Source organism: Aristolochia californica, unplaced genomic scaffold (assembly GCF_029961685.1).
Source record: "Aristolochia californica isolate CCGP_79_NKW_82.1479 unplaced genomic scaffold, dmAriCali1.0.hap1 SCAF_15, whole genome shotgun sequence".
Classification (NCBI taxonomy): Eukaryota; Viridiplantae; Streptophyta; class Magnoliopsida; order Piperales; family Aristolochiaceae; genus Aristolochia; species Aristolochia californica.
In genome coordinates, this window is record NW_027181826.1 from 19662729 (window position 1) to 19669800 (window position 7072).

At 35.5% G+C, this 7072-nt stretch overlaps 1 pseudogene; it reads right to left on the reverse strand.

Annotated features, from left to right (window-relative positions):
• Positions 1–2471: 2471 nt before the first annotated feature.
• Positions 2472–4746, reverse strand: LOC137951200 (asparagine--tRNA ligase, cytoplasmic 1-like; annotated as a pseudogene).
• Positions 4747–7072: the final 2326 nt, after the last annotated feature.

Genomic DNA, 7072 nt, shown 5'->3' on the forward strand with positions numbered 1-7072 from the left:
AACAATTGGAAGTTGCATCCAAACCCTATCTTTGTAGGAGAAAAGAAAATGAGAAATTAAACTTTTGAACAAAGTGTTTGGTAGCTAAATTCATTTTCTCGTTTGCTTAACCTTTGTATGTGGAGCCCCCAAGGACCGCCAAGCATAGTCCATGACTGTGTGATTTTAGAGATTACATTGTTGGTATGGAGAGATGGTCACAAAAATAGTCATCGTGAAAATATTTTAAGTTAGTGAGGTTGTCTCTCAGAGTGGAGACAAAAATTTAGAGAGTTGTGGTGTGGGGGGAGAACTCGGAACTAAATATTACGAACAATAAGAAAGATGATCAGAGACGAAGCAACAAAGACCAATAACGAGAAGAAAAACACACCTAAGAATTGATCCTAGGGAAAGTTTCGCTTCATTGTGACTGTGAATTGACATCAACTCACAAACCGCTTTAATACCATGTTGAAATTTGTAGGTGAAAAGAGATGAGCGAAGTTATGGTTTACAAGCTCCTTTCTCCTATTTATGAATTTAAAAAAATTAAAATTGCAATCATGTCTTTATTCTCCTCCCCCCCCCCCCCCCCCCAAAAAAAAAAAAAAAAACTAAGGAATTACATTCGAAACGAAACAACACTCCTAGAAAAGAAAATAAAAGTAAAACAACACAAACTCTAAATTATTACTTCTAACATCTCCATCTAAGTACGTCCAAGCAAGCCATATTTTTACACCACCAATCCCCAATCAAAACCTTAGTCCAAAGTAGCTACAAAAAGATGGAGTTCACTATTAGATCTGTATTAAATCTAACAATCTAACCTTACAAAAGTTATTTATTGGCGTCATTATAATCACAATTATTAGGTTCATCAAGTTCAAATGGCTCTTTCATGTCTCTCTCTACAAATTGTGCACTGGTACGCTGATATTGGTGCACCAAAAACAGAAACTATCCACGTTGAATCTCGTGAACTAGGATTCAAAAAACAAAAACTTTCTAAATTCGGGCTTCTTACCAAATTCAACCTTACAGACTGGGATGTTTCTAAATTATAAAGTTTGAGTTCTTCTTCCTCTTGCAAAGGATCCCTAAAAAAATAACTTTTAAAAGGATCCTTGTGGCAACCAAGTTGATAAAGACATCATCCTAAACAAAGGGAATGATCCTTGAAGAAACAAACTCAATTGTTGTGTTATTCTATTCTCAATAGCATAAGATCCTCTCATTAACTAAAAGTAACTTTTGTCATAGATTCAACTTAAATCACCTAGTATGCTCAATTTTAATTCAACACCTATAGGCTTATCAAGTAAGTTACTTAACCTAATGGGTTGAGGATAAGGACAAAGAAAATAAGGTTTCTACATTAATGCCACTCCATGTCACAAGGTAAAAAAATTGTAAAATATCTAAAATGTTTATGCCACTTAAACTTGGAAGAATATTCCCAAGTTCGTCCTAAAAAACAAAAGTATTGTCGTAGTAAGAAAGATGAATTAGTTCTTTTAACGTCACCAAAACACTTTCAATTTGCCTGTTTCTTGGAATTCTGACACATTTTTAGTGTACTTACATCACTTAGAGAAAGAGAAATGGAATGTAAATTCTAATGTAATTTACTTTCCTTAGTGCGACTTCTAGAAATGGTAACATAATTAATTTTTAGTGTTAGCATAAAACCTCATAGAAATTTTATAGAATTAATTAATAAAATAGATTTATGATAAGATAATTATAAAAGTTAAAACTAATGCAACTATTGGTTACTTCAAGTCTCTAAATTACAAAATATTTTTTAATGTAATAACTTGAATTAAAGTGTTGTAAATAATTAAGAATCAAATTTATTACAAAATAAAATTAGTTATAAATTTTAGTACATGTATGATCATTTATATTGATATTAAAATTAAAAAAATAATTGGTATTATATAATATAATTTAAATATGGTATAATTTTGAATTAAATTGGTAATTATTCTATTTAATTAATATAATTACAAATGATAAACAATCACAAATTTCCAAATCAATTATTCTACATATAATATTATTTTATATAGCATTTATCTTATTTAAATAATTAACTTAAAAATAAATTAAAACAATTATAACATTATTGATAAACATATATTTTAAGTAAATAATGATTATACATAATTTAAACTATTTTATTTTTATATTAATTAATTATTAATAAAAAAAGGACAAGCCTCTAGCTTCTCCTCAAGGATTTCCCCCAACCGTCATCTCCTTGGCATTAGAAGAGGGATATGGAATTTCATGGGATGGAAAGTAAATTCCACTTGTAAGAGGTAAATTTTCAGATTTCATCGTTTTTTTAATAAACAAAGTGATTTACTTTCCCTGGGTAAAGTTAATTCCACTCCAACTTTCTGCAAGCGCTTATAGAACAGACAATCGAAAAAACAAGCACAGAAAGTAAAAGATTTTCCATATACATTTCCTGTTAAAAAACCTGTAATTCTTTCCATTAACTATGTAACTTTGCACAACTGATACACGTTTAGAAACACACAATCAAAAACCCCGAAAAAGCCATCTTCCAGCAGAAGAGGCAAATCCTCAGAGATCAGCCCTGGCAGGGGGAACGGAATGACATCTCTAATGTTTCAAGCCCGGTGGCGAAAAGAACCATGCGCTCGAAGCCCAAACCAAATCCACTATGTTCAACAGTCCCATAGTGCCTCAGGTCTAGGTACCACTGGTATGGCTCAAGGGGTAGCTCCATTTCCATTATCCTGCAAAACCAATCAGTTCAAAATTTCAAGAATCAATCTTCAGTTCATTTGATGCGTTGGAAAATTATGAAAAAGACAATAGTGACTGTAAGAGATCCTGGGCATGGAGCAATCTTCAGGTGTCCCAGCTTTGTCGAGCAAAACTCATATTTTAGATAGGATGGGAATGAAATGCAGCACCTTTTCTCAATTACATCATATCGCTCCTCCCTCTGACTTCCTCCCATCAACTCTCCAACCTGCAAAGACATTGAAAAAATTAATAATAGATGCACCTAAAGTTTGCTGTTTCACTACTTGGATTCCAGGGTGGGCAAACACAAAAGGGAACCTGACAATGGCATAATTGAGTTCTTTATTTCTATTTCTATTAATATTTGACTTGAGGAAATATAAGGGAGAGAACCTTCAAAAAATAAAGTTTGATATTGTGCTGAAAAGGCTGGTTTAAAGGAAAAAAGATTATAAGTCGACTTATTCTAGTTTTGATTTCTCACGATGGTTAGCTCAAGGCAATCATATTCTGTCAGCTGTCCACCTTTCCTCTTCAATGTAGCCAAAGTTGTAAAAATTCTTCTAACTTGATAATGAAGTAGATGAGATGGACTGCTTGCAATTAGCTTACAGAATAAAATGATAGTAATCAGGAATCTTCAAGCATATTAGAGACAAGAAACACACCTTGGGTACAAGAACATCCATGGCAGCAACAGTTTTGTTATCATCATTAAGTCTCATGTAAAAAGCTTAATATCCTTTGGATAGTTATACACAATGACAGGTTTACGAAACATAACCTCCGTCAAGTATCTGTGCCATGCCAATAAACCATCATTTATAACTAAGCACAGTATCTTAAACATAAAAATAAAATAAAATAAACTACAATGCACCGTCTTAAAGATCACAGATACCTTTCATGTTCTGAGGCTATGTCAATACCCCATTCCACCTCATTTTCAAACTTCTTCTCTTTGACATTCTTCAGATGTTCAACCGCTTCTGTGTAAGAAATACGCTCAAAAGGCATTGATGAGACAGGTTCCAAAAGCTCTCTCGCTGTTTTGTCATATCATCCTACAGAGCATGCACAACACTTACCTCAGTAGATGAAACAGGACTATGTAAATCGACAATTAACCTCACTAGAGATGAAACAGGACTATAAATCGACAGATAACAGTCAAAGACTGATTATAATGAATTGGATATAGAAAATCTACACATGTAGTCAATAGACGGAAAACAAGTTTTATTCAAAGTTCTAATGCCACTAACCATCGACCCAGTTTCTTACTCAGATATAAAGACCTAAAGAAAGATCTAGACTCGTTCCCACATCGTACCCAAAAACGTTTTTTTTTTTTTCTGAAAAAAAATGAACAGTTCTAAGAACATAGATGAGAGAGTCTTCAGCCAGTTTCAATCGAACAAGAACACATTTCTGAATCTACAAACGTTTACGAATTAAAAAGACAAAAAACACTTGCAAGAAATGAAAAAGGGATTACCGTATTGGTCCTGGGTCGCAGGTGCACGACATCCCGCAAAAACTCGAGAGTAAGCTTGGTTTTAGGAATTGGGTGCTTGGCGGGATCGACCAGACCCACCTTGAGAACCTTCTCGACCCGCCGCTCCACACTCTGCTTCGTGGCTTCTTGAGCTCCCCTTCGACGAACACAGAAGTCCCGGTAGGGACGAGCTGCGCAAGCGGCGCAACCGACGCGTCAACAATGACTTGCAGGTTCCCGGGGCAGGATCCGTCGTTGAGCTCGAGAAAGGCGAAGGTGCCCTTATCCTGCTCACCTCCAGTCTTAACCCATCCGCCGACAGTTACCTTCTGACCAGCGAGGCCAACGCCGCCGTCCACACGGCTAATGATATTCCGGATCACCACTCGCCAGGAGAATTTCTCCCCCTTGACGCCTTCGGCGAGAGAGAGAACCTGCACGCTTCCCACTAGAGGGTAGGAAGGGGAATCTCCGGGCATTTTACGAATAGGAGAATAGGAGATTCGCCGGGGAAACGGGTAGGATGGCGGAAATGAACCGAGGCTAAAAGTTTGAAACTCTACACTACAGCACAAAGTTTAGGGCCAATAGGACTGAGAAGGAGCCGCAGCCCAGGGCGAAAACGTTAGAGAAGCTCCATTGGCCAATTTGCATACGATTAATGGGCCAATTCTGGTGCTTCTATATACATAGTCTGGCTCTTCTTATGAAAAAATTTAGTGAGGAGAGAAAAAGTCATTTTGAAATGTGGCTTGAAAGAGACGCAAAGGCCATTGGAGAAAAAGAAAGGTTCTACAATGAGGTGCAAAGGCCATTGGAGAAAAAGAAGGGTATAACAGCCTGACAGTAAACCTAAAACCATTTGAACTTGATCAAAAGCCGACATGCATGCCCACAATTGCAAACACTTTCCCATTTATGATATTCATGAAACTTTTGACAGTACCCAGTATTGCAATTGATAGCCTTGTTGATGAAAATCTCCACCAAATGAACCTGCCAATGACATGAACTGCAAGTGATAGCATTTCAACTTCCATAAATATTAACAAACAACAAAAAAATTTGAATAATCTTTCTGTGATTCTGTACCAGCCAAAGGATAAGTCTCGGATTACAATTTGATGATTTGAAACCTGCAAAGCAGCTCAACAAAGTATGGTGTAGGACTCATTGGCCACAAAACAACTGTGGAGATAAAAAGATAAACAAATTCCAAAACTTTTTGGAGAAGAGAAATTCAACAAAACACTATGCTAAGAAACTGATATGGTTTTGTGGTTCAAGTTTCAGAATAGAAGAAAAAAGGAGAATCTCCAGAGAGTAAAAGAGATTCATATAACACTTTGCTGCATTCAGCAGAATCTCTCATTGTGTCCCACACTTATTTCTTATTGTGGGTTTTTCACGGGCACATGTTGTACCCATAGATGTCCCAAAAAGAACAGGAAATAGATGCAACTCGGGCTTATCCACTTGTTAACAATGAACAAGTTAATATTGGCAGCAGTGGCTTCTACTGCAAAAATCTGCTCACTTCATATAGGTCAGACTATAGAAAGCTATTTCCCTTCAATGCCACCATTATATATAAAAATAATAAAGAGAACATGGCAAAAGTATTTAATGATACCTTCGTTCAGCAACTGTTTAATGCCAATTTGTTAGTCACTGCACCATTAATTCATTTCAAACACTCACAAGAAGCAATAAGAAAGTTATTTTTGTGTAATATGATTTCTGTTGTTTTATGCAACACTAATTCTATGTTAAGTTTCCACAAGTTTTCTATTAAACAAGTAATTATCAAGATCTTAAATAAAAAATTGTCAATCATGGCAAAATATGGTTTGCGAGATTTGAATTTTAAATTGCCTAAGATTAACTCACATATCAGACCATAGTATATAATTTAAATGTATGTTTCACTTTCCAGAATTAATTGAAGTGTAGGAAAATTTCGAGTAGAACTCCAAACTAACTGCATAAAGGCTTCCTGTAGCAACTGTACATCAATTCAGCTAATATCAATGTGTTAAAGTCATAATGAACCGGGAGTGGAACTTATTCAATAGTGATAGAAACCAAATTCACCTAGTCTCAGCAGAGTTAGAAGCAAATCAGGGTAACTGAAGTCAATAACCTCAAGTGGGTTCACACACTGACATTAAGTCAAATTCATGTCAGAAAGATCTACCAAGAGTCAATGAGAAGACTACAGACTGTGCACTAAAGTAATGGAAATCAAAGGCCCACATGATCCGTCTATAAAATGTGAATCGATGAATCATGACTTCTCTCCATGCTTATTTACAGTGTTAGAGAGAGCGAGAGAGAGAGAGAGAGAGACAGAGGGAGAGAGAGAGAGAGAGAGAGAGAGAAGGCTAGATCATATGGAAGAACACAGCTCTTTAAGAAGCATTGGGTTGGTTGCCCAACCACAAAATAGTTCACATTTACTACTATGTTTTCTTGCTAGGAAGCCAGGATCATTTATCACAGTAAATTTGTTGTGCATGAAGAACGGAATTAGTCCTTGCTTCAAAATAATTAAAAAAAAAATTGATATTGCTTCCGAAAATAAAGGACAAACAAAATATAATGATGTTAAATATATAATTGAAGGAGTATCAAGGAATTATTACTTGAAAACTAAAAGAGGCATTAAACAAGAAATCAAGGAATGCAGAAGCATTTATGTTTTGATGTCCATGTCTTAAAAGGTTTTGCTTACAATGAACTAAAGACAGAAAAACCGAACAAACTCCTCATATTTTGTAGGACTCCAATCCAAGAATCTTATGC